Genomic DNA, 7,777 nt, shown 5'->3' with positions numbered 1-7,777 from the left:
TGGTGATTCAAAGCCCTGATTCTGATGAAACTGATGACTCTCACAACAGTAAACAAGACTTCTTTCAAGATTTCCGCAGAGTACTTGAAATTTTTTAATGAAATGCGAGGCCTCCTCACTCCCTCCCCAGTCCCCAGGCATTCTCCACCCCATCATCCTGTTTTAACTCTTTCGATGCTGTAATCACTCTATGAAATCATTGTATTTGTTTGGTTGATAAATGTATTACTTTGCTTAGCATTTATCTGTCTCTGCCACTAGAATGGAAGTTCCCCTGAGGCCACACCATAGCCCAATGCCTGCAGCTGTGTGCAGAGTTATTTGTATTCCCGTGAGGATCATCACTCACCAGCCAGCTGGAGCCCATTGCACAGGCTACCGAGAGGCAACTGGGCTCATCTCTCCTTGACTCCATGTTCAGAGAAGCCAGCAGTGCTGTATGAAATCATATCGGAACCTGAGTCCAGAGGAAAAAACATGCACCTCTATACACAGTTATCAAAATATCCTCTCGTGTGGTAAACCAAGTGGAAAAAACTAAGTACTATGATAAAGAACAAAAACAGGCTGGGCATGGTGGCTCATGCCTGTAATCCCAGCACTTTGGGAGGCCAAGGTAGGTGGATCACCTGAGGTCAGGAGTTCAAGACCAGCCTGGCCAACAATGGTGAAACCCCATCTCCACTGAAAATACAAAAATTAGCAGGGTGTGGTGGCACACGTCTGTAATCCCAGCTACTCAGGAGGCTGAGGCATGAGAATTGCTTAAACCTGGGAGGCAGACGTTGCAGTGAGCCGAGATGGTGCCACTGCACTCCAGCCTGGGCGACAGAGCAAGAACCTGTCTCAAAACAAAACAAAACAAAACAAAAAAAAGAAAAGAAAAGAAAAAAGAAGAAAACCATGATTAGCCAGGCACAGTGGCGCATACCTGTAATCTCGGCTACTGGGAACGTTGAGGCAAGTGCATGGCTTGAGCCCAGGAGTTCTTGGCCAGCCTGGACAACATAGCAAGACCCCATCTCTTAAAAAAAATTAAAAAAAAAAACAGAAAACCATGATTATGTATAAAGCCCTGCATAAGTAAATTAGAGATATGTAGAAATATAAATTTACCCAATTCAATCTGTTCCCATGCCACTGTCAACTGTCATAAAACCCCCTGTTGGGTGACTCAAAAGCCACTAAGACTGAGGAGCCCCGGGCTGACTGGAAACAACTGTTGCCATTGCACAATCATGCAGGTCCAAAAACACAAACAGCAGTCCATCTTTAGTCCATGTTTTATGCTTTGTCATGGATTTTTGCATTGATTTTGATTTTTTAGAATATTGCATTAAAACCTTAGTCATTATGATTACTGAGATTGTCCAAGCCCCAGTCTTGGCAGTGAATGTCAGACAGCTTAAAATAGGCCACTGTGGGAGCATTAATCCCCTGGAAACTGGCAAGGGCTGCTAATCAGTACTCCACTCCACCTCTCCCAGACAACTGGTTGTTGAACTTTATTTATCAACAGACCACTGCCAACAATCCTCATTGTCAACATTCCTTATACCTTACCTTCTATCTCTTCTCTGAGTGTTCATTTCCTGTTCTTGCTGTAACTGATAACATGCATTCCCTTGTGGACATTGCTTCACCTGCTGTTCTCTTAAGAATTGGCTTGTTTTTCTTTGTCCATCCTCATACCAATGATCCTAAAAGTAAGGTAGATATTCTCCTTGGATATTGCAGCTCTTAGCCTATTTTTTGTCAATATCCCAGGTACTTTGAAGTACTCAGCATCAAAACTATACACGCTACTATTATTTTAAATGACCTTAAGGTCACACTCGTTCATCAGAGATTTTATTGCTTTTTGCTACCACTTTTGTAATCATTCTTGGGGACTTGCCATATCCATATAATTCTCGGTGACTTTGTTATCTCAGTTAATTTACCCCCTCAATTGTTAAGAACTTTTCCTCTCTTTGTTGTCATTACAAACAAATCTACTACCATTGCGTCTCAAATTTAGGCATATTATTCTGACCAATACCTCTTACCTTTCCATCTTATTCCCTGTAACACTCATACTTTATCGATTCTTTGACACCATCAAGATCTCTGATCCACTAATCTTATCTCATTTTACTGTCCGTCACCATCTTCCTGGACAATCAACTTCTTGTCACTCTTTATCCAATTAAGATACTGTAATTGATCACAGTAGTTACTCCTTACATTTATGTTTAACTGGCAAATGGATCTCTTTCTGTTCCCATCAATAAAGAGGATCAGAGACAGTCTGCATTCAGATAGAAGAGACAATAATATGCTTTTACAGCTTCATCCCAAGGCTATGTTAGCTCTCTTACCTATTGTCACAGTTCAAAGATATCTAGACTATCTGGACATCCCACATTGATCTATCATGTTAATAACATCATGCTAGTTGGATTATATGAGCAAGAAATGGGTATCACACTGGACACTTTGGTAAGAAATGTACTCCAGAGGGGTGAAATAAATCATATTAAGACTTAGGATGTATGTCACACCAGTAAAACCTTTAGGAGTCCAGTGGTTGGGACATTCTGGGACATTTTCCCCAAGTACAAGAAAGGATGAATTGTTGCATCTCCCTATCTAAACCTAACTCTCATAAATGAAGATGGAAGTATAGCTCTTGGTAATTCTCTTCAAGCCCTGGTGGCAGCATATTTCACACTTGTGAATACTGCTCAAATCCATATCCCAGATCTCACCAAGGCAGCCAGCTTTGGGTGAGGCCCAGTGGAAGAAAGAGCTCAGCAGCCAAATAAGGTTGCAATGTGAGCAGCCCTGCTGCTTGGGCCGTATAACCCAGCAGACCCTATGGTATCAGTATTACAGTATCAGTGGTGGGAAAGGATGTGTGTAGAACTTACAGAAAGCCTCAATTGGGAGAATCACAATGAAGACCTAGGACTCTGGAGCAAGTCCATGCCATCAGCAGCAGATAATTTAATGTCTTTTAAAAAACAACTTTTGGTGTGCTACCAGACCCAGACAGAGGCAGAGTACCTGATCATAGGACAGAAGTGACAATGTAGCCACAATTCACATCATGTCCTAGGTTCTATCAGACCCCCCAAGTCCATAGGTTGGGTAGGCTCAGTAACAATGCATCCAAAGCAGAAGTGTATGTCCAAGATCAAGCATGAGCAAAACCAGAGGGCACAAGTAAGCCATGTGAGCAGGTGACTCAGAGCCATGTCATCCACTGTTGCACCAGCACCTCTCCATCACTTCACCCAAGAGGTGGTGTGGGGGAATCCCTTATAACAAGGTAATGGAGGAGGAAAAATCCTGAGCTTGGTTTCTGAGTTGGTGAATTGGTTATGGGGGTGTAAGTCAAAAATGGATGGCAGCTACACGATGGCCCACTTGGGAATAACTTTGGAAGACAATGCCAAGGTGAAGTCCTCCCAATGAACAGAGCTTCAGGTGGTGCACTTGGTCATCAACTCATGGGCAGTGACCAATGTCTTGGCCAGTCTCTAGAAAGAAAACTTCATATAATTGGAGATTTTTTTTTTTTTTGAGCTGCAATCTCACTCTGTTGCCCAGGCTGGAGTGCAGTGGCATGATCTCGGCTCACTGCAACTTCCGCCTCCTAGGTTCAAGAGATTCTCCCGCCTCAGCCTCCTGAGTAGCTGGGACTACAAGCTCCCACCACCACACCCAGGTAATTTTTTATATTTTTAGTAGAGATGGAAGTTTCACCATATTGCCCAAGCTGGTCTCGAACTCCTGACCTTGTAGTCTGCCTGCCTCGGCCTCCCAAAGTGCTGGGATTACAGGTGTGAGCCACTGCGCCCGGCCTGGAGACTTTTATTCTCTTCATCTCTGTAATCCTAGGGCCAAAAATAGTTCCTGTTGATATTAAATAGTGAATGCTTGTGGGATGAATGGATGAAGTTACTGAATAATTGAATGAATGCACCTCTTCCATAAAGGCGCCAAACTTGCTAATACCACAGGCTCCTCACCTGTGCACAGAAATCTTTTCTTCTAGGAGGTTTGCTTAGCAAAGTAATTTTTCACCATCTCAAAGGTAGCCATGGCCCTAGTAGTTTCCAAAAGTTGCTCCCAATATTAGAATGCTTCATGAAAGGCATGGATCTGGCCATCAAAGAGGAAAACAGGAGCTGGTGGCCAGAAAGTGCAAGGTTCTAATATTGGTTGGAACCCTGAGAGCTCGCCGACAAACAACACAAGGCAGTGTGGAGCAACACGCTGTTTTAATGAGCGCCTGGGTGCAGATGGGCTGAGACCTAAAATGATGTGAGACACAAATGAGGATGGGGTAGAGGTTTTATAGTCTCCTGTAAACAGGAAGTGTCCCAGTCTGATGTAACTGCTATGTGGTACCCCCACGGCCTCTCTTTCTTGGTCTTCAAGGGGTATGTGTCTTCTGGCCAGCTCTCTTCCTGCTTCGGCTATCTTGCTGACGCACACTGCTGGTGCAGGTAACCTTGTGCCTTGGCACTGGACCTGAGAAGGGAGGAGTTATTCATTCCCCCAAGCTTTCAGGACCCAGGGAAAGTCTTTCATTCCTGTCTATTTGGTTATAGGAAAAGGGAAAAGGGATGACTTTTTAAATAACTATTTCAGGCGTGACATAGAGGGTGGTGTGGGCACCTCGGAAAAAAGAAAAACTTAATTTTGGGGGTATTCCTGAGAGACGGGTTGGTATCCACTGTGTCGTTGTAGCAGGATTGTCTGGCAGTTAACCATAGTTTGAACAAGACTTTTAATGGCTTTTATTATCAGTGGAATAATACAGGGGAGAAACAGGAGGAACCCAATGATGAAGATTACTGTCCCTACCAGTGTTTTAAATCCTCCTAAATTAGAGAACCACCCTCCTAGGTTTGCCGGTTCCCGTCCCTTCCAGGTTTGGACTGGTACATGGGCTACTTTTCTGGTGTTTGAAGCGATTTCTAGAACTGCTTTCCTATTATTGTCTATGTTAAGACAACAACTGGAGATATTAAACTTACCACAGACCCCACCTTCTTCTGCTAACAAGTAGTCTAGTGCTAGCCTGTTTTGATAAATTGCCACATGCATTTGGTTTTGTTATTGCACGACCATTACCATTTCCAGGGCTGAGGCTGTTTGGTTAGTGTCTATTTCTAGAACAGCCTGTAGTCTAATTATTCTATTTAGCAAATATATGGGAATGCAATCACCCCATGAACCATCCTCAGCCCAAGTGGCCAGACCATAATATTTGCTGATCCGTTGCCGAGGCGCCTCATCCTCTTGCCATCTTTGGCTTCATCCTACCTTCAAGGATCGTTTTTCTTTGTTTAGGTTATCATACACAGGGACTTTGAGGGTGTTGCCCGCCTGCTTTGGAAGTAAAAAGAATCCGGGTTTAATTGTTCCTAGGAAGAAAGTACCTTGCCAGTGATAAGGTGGCCACAAGTAAGCCCGGGTTCCGCATATCCAAAGGAATCCATCAGGGGCAATCCATTGTAGGCTGGTGTTCATAGGATTGTTTCATTGTGCACTTAGGTGGGGGTATGTGGCATAAGGGTTAGTGGTGTTTGTACAGTTCCAGCCCCTTTTTGATGAGACATGACTGAGGTAGCTTAATTTAGAAGGAGACCAGGCTCTGTGAAGTAACCTTTGCCACCACTCTGCTGCAGAGGTGTTGACCGTTAGGGTTTGGTGACAGGGACTTTCACCTACGGCACGATGGGTTTTATTAGTCCACTTGCAGGATATCCACACCGTCCCTCTTACCGGGTTGGTAAGTGTCCAGGACTGCAGGTGTTCCTGAGGAGTGAAAGTGAGGCTGGAGTTTTGGGATGCTAGTTAGTAAGGGAGAGTGTCTATCCCATATCACCGCCACTGTTCACTCACATGAGCTCCCTCACATACCCAGCAATTGCACACATTCATGGTAAGCACGATGCGTTCTCCTAGATCTACAAACAGGTTTTTTTCCTGGCTTGGGAAGGGATAGGCCTGCTTGTAGTTTTGTATAAAGGGGTGGAAATACCACGGGTGTTTTTTTGGTGGGGGGGAGTTGTTGATTTTGGCCTTTGCTTTGGCTACAATCTGTTCTCTCTTTATGTCCTCTAGCACTTCAGTGTTTACTCCCCATTGTCCAATTTTGGTGAAGCAAAGACACTGCTTACCTTTTGCACATATAGCCCCATTACGACTGCCAGATACTCCTAGATTTTTCACTTTATAATTACTTTTCCCTGATTCAACACATTCCTTGACTAAAGTTCCATAACAGGATTTTCTATATTATTATGGTAAGTAAAGGATTGTTGCATTTTTCCTCCGTAGTGGAAAGACTGATAACACTCACATCACAGCAGCTTGGAGGGGCTGCTGTGGACAGCAGGGTGGCTACTGACAGTATTAGGATTGTGGTGAGGGATATTCCTGTATGAAGACCTTTGGTTGGAAGCGAGGCACAGCAAGCAGTTGGGTAGATACAGGCCATCTCTGGAAGCAGGTGATTAGTCTTCCTCGCGTTTAGGCTTTCTAGGGGGTTTTTGGCTTTAAGAACATTTTTTGGGTTAATTTAAGCTTGGTAGGAGAAATTGGCCGGGAGGACCACTTAGCTGTTAATGTTTTAGAGGAAGAAATAGCCTTGGGGGTGAGCTTGACCCTGGTGTGATGGATCCAGTTGGGGAGTCCTTGGACTCTCATTGCAATTGGCGTGCTGAGTACCACAGTGTAGGGGCCTGTCCACTTCAGTTGTAGCTTTTTGCGAGGGTCAGGTTGGCAGATAAACACGTCTGTGCCTGCAAGACAGTTATGTAGAGAAGACAAGGAGGTGTCGACAGGGAGAGGCATGGTCTCATTTGCTACTTCATGAATGAAAATCCAGTGTCTAGATTAAGTAGAGGAGGTAATTCCCGAGTGGCTCAGAGTCTGGGAAGGGTGGAGGCTCCAAGACAAAAGTTCAGCCACACATGATTTCAAAGGGACTATAAAAAGAGTGTGGCTTTGGTGTTGCGTGGAGTCTCATGAGGGTAAAAGGGAGGTTTTTTGTACATGACTGGCGGGTTCCTAGAGCCGGCTTGGTGAGTTGGGCTTTAAGGACAGAGTTAACTTTTTCAATTTTGCCTGAAGATTGAGGCCTGTAGGGTGTGTGGAGAACCCATTTTATACCTAAGGATGTAGAGATGCCTTAGGTAATTTGACTGACGAAGGTGGGTCTGTTATTGGACTGGATGGATGTTGGGAGTCTGAAACGGGGAATTATATGCATGATGAGAGTTTGTGTGATGATATTTGCACCTTCTGAAGTTGTTGAGAATGCTTCTACCCACCCGGAGAAAGTACAAACGAAGACTAGAAGATAGCAGAGCCATTTTTTGGGTGGCATGTGAGTGAAGTCTACTTGCCAATCTTGCCTGGGTACCTGGCCCTGGGCTTGTTATTGATTTCTAGTTTTATTCCATTGTGGTCAGAGAAGAAAGTTGATATCATTTCAATTTTATTTATTTATTTATATGTTTGTTTGTTTTACAGTAACAGGGTCTCATTCTGTCACCCAGGCTGGTTGGAGTACAGTGATGCAATCATAGTTCACTGCAGCCTTGAACTCCTGGGCTCAAGTGATTCTCCTACCTCAGCCTCCTGAGTAGCTGGGACCACATGAATGTGCCATCAGCCCCAGCTAATTTTTTCTTTTTAGTAGAGACAGGATCTTACTATTTTTCCTAGGCTGGTCTTGAACTCCTGGGCTCAAGCAATCCTCCTGCCTTGGCCT

At 44.2% G+C, this 7,777-nt stretch overlaps 1 pseudogene; it reads right to left on the bottom strand.

The window, feature by feature from the left end:
• Nucleotides 1–5,880: 5,880 nt before the first annotated feature.
• LOC112134279 (suppressyn-like) lies at nt 5,881–6,499 on the bottom strand (annotated as a pseudogene).
• Nucleotides 6,500–7,777: the final 1,278 nt, after the last annotated feature.

This window comes from Pongo abelii, chromosome 6 (assembly GCF_028885655.2).
Source record: "Pongo abelii isolate AG06213 chromosome 6, NHGRI_mPonAbe1-v2.0_pri, whole genome shotgun sequence".
NCBI classification, from domain to species: Eukaryota; Metazoa; Chordata; class Mammalia; order Primates; family Hominidae; genus Pongo; species Pongo abelii.
The sequence above is the reverse complement of the archived record's forward strand: the minus strand, read 5'-3'. Positions and strand labels throughout refer to the sequence as shown.